The 8,047-nt window shown below is 38.7% G+C and overlaps 1 protein-coding gene across 4 annotated transcripts in view; it reads right to left on the bottom strand.

The window, feature by feature from the left end:
* The window catches only part of slc39a14 (solute carrier family 39 member 14), a 32,609-nt gene extending 28,860 nt beyond the window's left edge, over positions 1-3,749 (bottom strand). For 3 of the 4 annotated variants that reach the window (XM_069181482.1, XM_069181477.1, XM_069181479.1), the window contains exon 1: positions 3,470-3,748. The gene's annotated coding sequence lies outside the window, so the exon portion shown is untranslated. Of the gene's footprint in view, positions 1-3,469 lie in introns of all 4 variants that reach the window. The other variant, XM_006625561.3, reaches the window with a different exon arrangement.
* Between the last annotated feature and the right edge of the window lie 4,298 nt (positions 3,750-8,047).

Below are 8,047 nucleotides of genomic sequence, written 5' to 3' on the forward strand. Positions count from 1 at the left end.
GTGAACAGGCTTGTGCATTATATATTGTTAGCACAACATAAGCCGACTTGAACTCTACACTTAACTACATATCCTAATTTTATCATTACTTTTTTAACTCTTTCCCCACTCACCTAAAATGATGCTCTTACTTAAGGATCATCTGCAAACTTTAGTTACTTGCCTGGTAAATACCCGTGTTAAATGAATTTCACTCATCACCCTCTTCCCCTTTTCTGGTACTGAAGACACACACAGGTATTGATTTTTCATTCCAGCCCAGCTCCATTTCCTAACCAGGGCTCTAAATTTACCAAGTTGCTTGATTTAGAGATTGGAAAGTTGTTTTTTTTTCCTATTCAAAACATTTGGATTTTATTTTACTTCCGATGTGCAAATAAAACATGACTGGAACAAAAACCAGTGGGTCTGTGCACAACCTTTTACATCTGTGAGTTTTACATTTAGCCGATATGTGGTGAGCTTTCTGGCGCACTATGGCTGCTGTTGCTTCATCCAGGTGGATGCTGGTGGTGGTGGTGGTGGAGGGGAGTCCCCATTATCTGTGAAGCACTTTGAGTGGAGCGTCCAGAAAAGCAAGGAATTATTTACATTTACATGTGTGAGTCCAGTCCATCCGGGACAAGGACTGGGAGGTCCTGGGCTAGATTTTCCCACTATTATCCCTGAGACACTTTACTTCATTCACTGTTCTACAACACCTACATGCAGATACAGGGGGAACTTCAAATCAAGAAGTCAATCTGGAAGAGAAGTGGGAAAGGGAAAGCAGGTAGAATTTCACTGCAATGAAGCCTACAGTAGATGAATAAAAATATGTGCTCAAATCTGCAGCAGGCCAGGAATGGGGACAAAATGGGCTACTTTTCACTGTGGCTCAGTTTTAAGTCTACATTCTGGGATTAGTACTTTTAATTCACAAATAAAGCAAACGGACATGAAAATTCGGATGCTTTGTACTGTGGCCAGCAGAGTTTTGCCAAGGTCTCGGAGAGTCAAAAAGTGTAGACCGCTCAGCATGTGCAGGTTTAAAAGTTTAAAGAAATGGACAAACTTTTGGTGTTAGCAGCTGAGGTTAGGGTAGGCTTGTGCAGTCCGGCTGGGGGTTAAGGCAAGGTCTTGGGTTCAAATTCAGGTTAGTAGTTACAGTGATGGTAAGCATTCTGGGGAAAGACTTATAACTTATGTACAATTTGCTCAGACATACTGTAGACAGTTCTTGATTTATAAGTCACAAGGTGCCACACTCAATATGAACCGGAGTGAGAAGGTGTATAAGGGGCAAAGGAGGTGTCTGAGTGCTTATCTCAGACGCACCACACTTTTTCTGCAGGTGTGTAACAATCAAGGCACTCTTTCTTTCACACTAAAGCCTCATCCAGCATTAACGAGATTTTAGGGACACATTGTACAATCTAACCACTCACCTGTCTCCTTATTTCTGAGGAAATGTGTTGTGGAAACTTCGAGCAGCTGCAGCACTCTAGTGTAAAACCTGTTCTCCATCAATCCCACTTTGTTTCTGGACAATCTGCACAGACAGTGTTTGCAGCACAGCACAGCATAAGGCTCCACTTGCTGTTCTATTTTGTTTTGTTTTTCTTACACTTGAAGCCTGCTTTTAAGGTATTCACACATCATGAGTATGTTTAAGAAACTTTTAAGCTCTAACAGCACACGTTAAATTTCTCAGGTCACAGGGAAGTCCTGGAGAAGTTCTTAAAGGTCCCAGAGCACAGTTGAATTGAAAGCTCATCTCTGGCAAAAGAAATATTAAGTACAGGTTATCTGCAAATTTAGTGTTGATCCTGGCTACAGCTAAAAAAGGACAGGTTTACACCTCTGTGAAGATGGAGTATTGATCAAATTAAAAGTTCAATTCATCCTGCCACAACTACAGTAGATGAGCTGCCCTTGGTGTGCACATAGGGCTCGCAACAGATTCAATCTAAGAGGCCTGTAACAGAGTTAATCACACAGACGTCTCAAATCCCAGGGCACTGTCGCTTAGGAGAACAGAGGAACCTTCTGGCATTTTTAAACCAAGAATAAAAACATCTTCACCACCAAGCACACTGCTTACATTTCTAGAAATGAGACATGCTTTCCATTTACATATGATCTAGGTATTTCTAGTATGTGCTTAAATAACTTATGCAGCATGTCATACAGTACATGGATTTTTCAGGTGTTTTGTGGATTATTGCTGATTTATGAGCAATGACAAGAGTTCTGCATCAAGACTGAAGAATGTCTGTGTTGAGAGCACACTAGTTTCACAAAGCCCTTATAGCACTAAGGAGACTTCTAGAATGCATTACTTTCTACACTTTCCCAAAACAAGATTTCAAGATAGATCTAGGAGGTTCTATGGATATTACCACAGCTATCTCAGTTGTTCCGAAATTGAATGCTGAGCCTTCTAACTTTTTTTTTACCCAAAATGGATAATAAATTGGTATTCTTAGGCAGCACAGTGGAAGTGTGGGAAGCGCTTTGTCATCCCCTTCACTGACCTGCAGACGACTTAAAAACGAGGCGTTTACACCTGGGTTTGCGTTAGCAATAACAATTGACGACTCAATTACACCAGACTGTCAACAGGTATACACCGCTAACAGATCTCATCACTTCAGCTCCTATAGCGTATTGAGGACTCCTGACATTTCAATCCGACGGGTTTTTTTTTTAAATATACCACAAAAAAGATGTCAAAAACGAACAGTTTAAAACTCTGGAACTGAAGAAAGGAAGGAAGGAAGATGATGTAACATCACGTCTTTCGAACTGATCAAGTTCGAATCTGATGGCTAAAAGAAAGGACAGTAGATTTGCCAAACGCTATTTGCCTGACGACTACAAGGGAAGGAAATTAAAAATGTTGTTTAAATTCTACCTCCGTCATCACCTGTATACAGATAGATGTGGCCTAACTGAAAACAATTTCAGTGCCTCCAGTTTTATTTTTTAGCTTATATACAATATTTCTCTATTACAGCCTATATAATATATATATATAATAACCACGTATATTATGGTTCGGTAAACACTGCCACTCTGCAATTCAGAAGTTAACCAAAATGTAGGACACAATCTCAATTCTGTTCTGTCAGGCTGTGCATTATTACGCCTTTACAGAAGGCAACTATTTTTACTTTGTATTATTTGAAAGGCATGATTTATTGATGCATCACTGGGCAGAAAAAAAAACACTCCATTGACCCCGACCATAAAAATATTTCCCATTTCACTCAATCTTACGTCTGTGCAGAAAACCCCATTAGGTAAAACACCACACACTTTGTTGTTTTTATTATTTCGTTGAGAACATTTAAAAACGTGTGTTGATACGTCACTCTCATGTAAGCACGTTGATCCACATATAGATAATATAACCCGATATTGTAAAAAAAAAAACATTGTCAACAAAGATCTGAACGGACTGAAATGAGACGGTGAAATGACTTACCGGTGATTTAAAATCAGTAACCTTTTGTTGGAGCCCTTGTCCTCCTTTTTCTTGCAGCTCCTTCCATTAGCCTGATGCTGGCAGAATTATCAAAAACCGTCTCCAGGAAATACACAACAATGATCTTTAAAATATTATGGTATTACCCTACGTCCTGCCTAGGGCTACCTTCCCTTCTACCCTTATACAATATCAACGTGTAACTGCTTCTTTTTATATCAACGTGTAACCGCTCAGAAGCGGACATTGGGCTTCTCTGACGTCACCACAAGCCAACCCCTCCACAACACGGTCGCTTCTTCGGCGACTCGTCTTAAAGGAGCCGCCAGGAGTTTTTGAAAGGGAGAAAACAAATTGTTTCAGGCGCTCCTGAACCCAGGTGTGGTGCCAGAAAATGAGGGGAAGAATGCAGTCACACCTGAAGTAGTCAGGCTTCTGTGATCATCTGGTTTCAAGTATGATTTACGTGTAGTAGTGTAGTTCCCTTGTGAGAATATGTATAGTGCAACCATTAATGAACTGGAGTCCTGTGAAAGTGTTTTCCGGCGTTGCGTCCTTTTTAAGATATTACGGTAGCGTCACAGAAGTAGCTTTTGCCGTTTACTACAGCTAAGCATAAATATATTTCCAACACGCTGGTTTAAACTAAACAAATAAACGGCAATAAACTAAAATGTCTAATATTTCCCCCTAATTCAGTTTCTAATTCTGTACATGTATTCTCAATAAGACAATGAAGAAACATTAAAGATTTTCAATTTTAACAATTTTAGACACCCATTTAAAAATACTTAAAAAGTTATTTGTCACATTTCAGTAGAAATAAACCTTTAACAAAAACTACACACTACATATATATATATTATACACAATATATACACACGTATAGTTACCAGTTTCGAGTTTGCCATGTACAATATACTGTACAACTACATTCAAGTACTGTACATTTCTGTAGATACTTTTTGGGATTGACAAAGAACCTCAGAGTATAAAATAACATTCAGTTCTATAACAATACAATTTAGTTACACGATTTAAATTCACAATTTTTGAAAAATAAAAAGATTTTCAAATTCAGGTGAGGAAATCTAATCGCTACGAGGTCATACCTTTTAAGATGTTTACGCTGTTAAGAAATCCGTGCAGTCCCCCAGAATACAGTTCAGTTACAGAGCAACAGAGACAGGACAGCCGGTGATGAGAAGACCTTCAACCCAAGGGACATCCAAAGGGCGATCAGTCATGCATGCTGGCAGTTAATTACTTGCATCACCCATTCATCCTGTCTCATTGTGCAACTATACTGACACTTTTCATTGACGGCTTAAATGAAGCACAACAGGTACTGTACTAAAACCTACAGGTATTAAAACACATTTGAAATGTATCAGCCAAGTAAACCCAAGATGCTTATATGTCAATACTTGAATGACAGGGTCATATCCTAGTGGTAAAGGCACTCAGAACAAAGCTCAAGCTCCACAGTCCAGACATTACCCGTCTAATTTTGCAACTATACTGACACTTTTCCTTGACGGTTTAAATGAAGCACAACACTTGTTTTCATTTCATGTGGAGGACATTAAATGTCTTCACTTGCTAGCTTTACGGTACAAAGGACCCCACTTCTGGATCATCCCAAGTTTCTACAACAGAGTATGGCCATCTGGTTCCTACACACACACCTCTGTGTCTAGCCATACGTATTTTCTGACAGTCTGTGCTCTTTGGTCCTATTTCTATGCGTTTGATGGAGCTCCTCTCAACGCCTATAAGAAATTTAATATCTGCTTCCTGAAAGCATGTCTCATACAGTTAAATTGTGCATATTGTAGCATTTGTTATGATTAAGAAAAACATGTAAAAAAAGTATATTCGATGGGCACTAAGGAATTTTTCATGATTCACTGCATGTGACATCAGATGCTCAAATGACAGTTCTCAGCACGCCATACCCTTCACCACAAAACTAAGAAGCATTGAAAATGATGACCAGGAATGATCAGCTTAGACTTGACCATCACAACACTCAGAATCATAGTGTTTAAGATGCTCATAGGAGCAGAGATGATTCTGCGGTAGAGAAAATACAGGAAAACACTTCTGAATCTTTTGTTCATCACCCCTTAGATTGAAAGTTTAGTTTGCAAAGAATTAAAATTCTTATCAACACAAGTAAACAAGAGAAAGATCAGTTCTTATTATACACTCGGAGGCAGCAATTATTAACAGCATTTTAGACAATACAGTTTTAAAATAAATTATTCAGCATGTTAAGAAAAGGTAATTTTGGAAAGAACAAAGAACAGGACATGGATTTCAGCAGATCCTAAGATTTATTTGTCTATAGAAATTTAAACGTTTAATTAACCATCTTTTTCCCTTTTCATGAAGTACCCGTTTTCTTTGCGTTCATTTTATTTTGTGAAATAAAATCTGTCCTGCAAGAGCCAAAAACTAGTACAACAGAATCATTCCCACTAGGATAACCTCCCTCTAAACCGTAGAGCCTGGGACTCTCAGCTCATCAAATCTTCCTGGCCTAAATCATTAATAGCTTTTATAAAATCAGCTTTTAGTGTAAAATACTAAACACTTATGGTTTGATGATATAATGATACACATCACGCACTGTGGTACTTGTTTTGGCAATATTAGAAAAGCAGCAAGAAAAAATATTGCGATATGGTTGTGAGATATGTTGAAACATCTTTTTTTCTGGACATCCTAGACAAAACAGTGTGCTTCAGGATATTCCACAGCCAACTATGATTATTGCCGTCAGGGATGTACTGTACACAAATAAAACTGCTTATGTAATTAAAGAATACCCTGAGCAGTAGGCAGATATTTGTCTTGTGGATTTCCACAAAGACATTTAAAAACCTCATTTTCATTGAAGCATTTTAACAGTACTTTATTTGGGATAAAAATTAGGAAAAAATGAAATGGAAATGTGAATTTGAATTTTCATAAAGCAAAGGTAACTTTCTAAAGGTAACTACTAAAACATGCACACTTTACGCTTTAGTAGCTTAGGCAATCATTATACCAACTATTTACATCTAAGAATGTATGTCAATGACAACAACAAATGTGTCACTCTTTGTAAAGTAAAAGCATAGCAATCATTTTTCTTCTATGATCAAACCAACTGGTTTAACCACTTATGATCTACACCTCCAAACTAAATACGTCTGCACACTGAAATGTAAACTATTTGCAGTTTTACTTACAGTACTCCTCCCTATTCTCCAGGATTTAACTTGAGGGCCTACCCTTACAGGTATTAAAACACATTTAAAATGTATCAGCCAAGTAAACCCAAGATGCTTATATGTAAATACTTGAATGGCAGGGTCATATCCTAGTGGTAAAGGCACTCAGAACAAAGCTCAAACTCCACAGTCCAGACATTACCAGCTTAGGCCTGGGATGCGTCATCCTCTGACAGGAACCAAGATCCCCCCAGCAGCAGAAGCAATAACTGGCCAAGCCAGGCACCTCTTCATTTCCACCCTTCATTTGTAGGGGCATTGCAGCAGCGAGATGAGCTGATTATTCACACTCCCACATAGAGAGACTACAAAATTGAAAAGCTCCAAACAATCAAAACCAAATTCAAATGGTTTGTGAACAATTAGAACCGGGCTTTCCACAGCCTTGCTAATGTAAGCCTTCTGAACTTGAATGGCACAGGCTGTTGAAGCTCCTCAGATGAAGAGATTACCACCTTTATTGCTGGTACATTGAGAGTGGTTTCATAGTCACTGTTACGACCCCAAGTGTCTAGGGGTAAAGAGGTATAACATATAGGATAATTTTTGGAAGCAGGTGGGTTCTGGTGAGAGACTAGGAAGCATGATAACAAGGGTGGGTGCAAAAGTGATGATTTTAAGTTGAATAAGTGACTGGTAAGACAAGATAACACAGGGGTAAGGAACTAGAGTGGTGCCACAGAAAAGAAAATAATAAACAAAATGGAGGTGGCTAGGAAAGTGAGGGGAAAGCTAACCTGACTACAAAAAAAAACCCAAAACACACGGTCTTCAACACCCTAGCTAACCTCCACTGACTACCCAAAACCATACAAGACAAACGGCACTCACCCGTACTAAACTAGTGTTACTAATACAAAATCAACTAAGTGTGTAGAATATACCCAACAACCTAAACTAACCTTATACACAAAAGTTCACACAAAAACACAAGTGGACTAGGAATACAAATAAGGGAAAATGAGAGTAATCAACAGGAACAGGGTACAAAAGAACACAAAGGTTGAACATGTAACACGTTAGGGCAAGGTAATGGCAAAACAAGGATAAACACAAACAAACGAAAGTACAATGAAACAAACAGAAACCAACAAACCAAAAAAGCCGAAGCTAAATCAAAAGCGAAACGAAGCGATAACCAAAGCAGGGAGGGACCGAAGTCAAACAAAAAGCCTCTCCCTTCTGAAAGCCCCCATGTTTTATACTGAATAAGACCCACACTACTTGGCTGAGAAGCTGATTGATGATGATGTCATACGGAAACAGTGGTGTAATGGTGGGCCAATGGGGGAGGGAG

Source organism: Lepisosteus oculatus, chromosome 2 (assembly GCF_040954835.1).
Source record: "Lepisosteus oculatus isolate fLepOcu1 chromosome 2, fLepOcu1.hap2, whole genome shotgun sequence".
Lineage (NCBI taxonomy): Eukaryota > Metazoa > Chordata > Actinopteri > Semionotiformes > Lepisosteidae > Lepisosteus > Lepisosteus oculatus.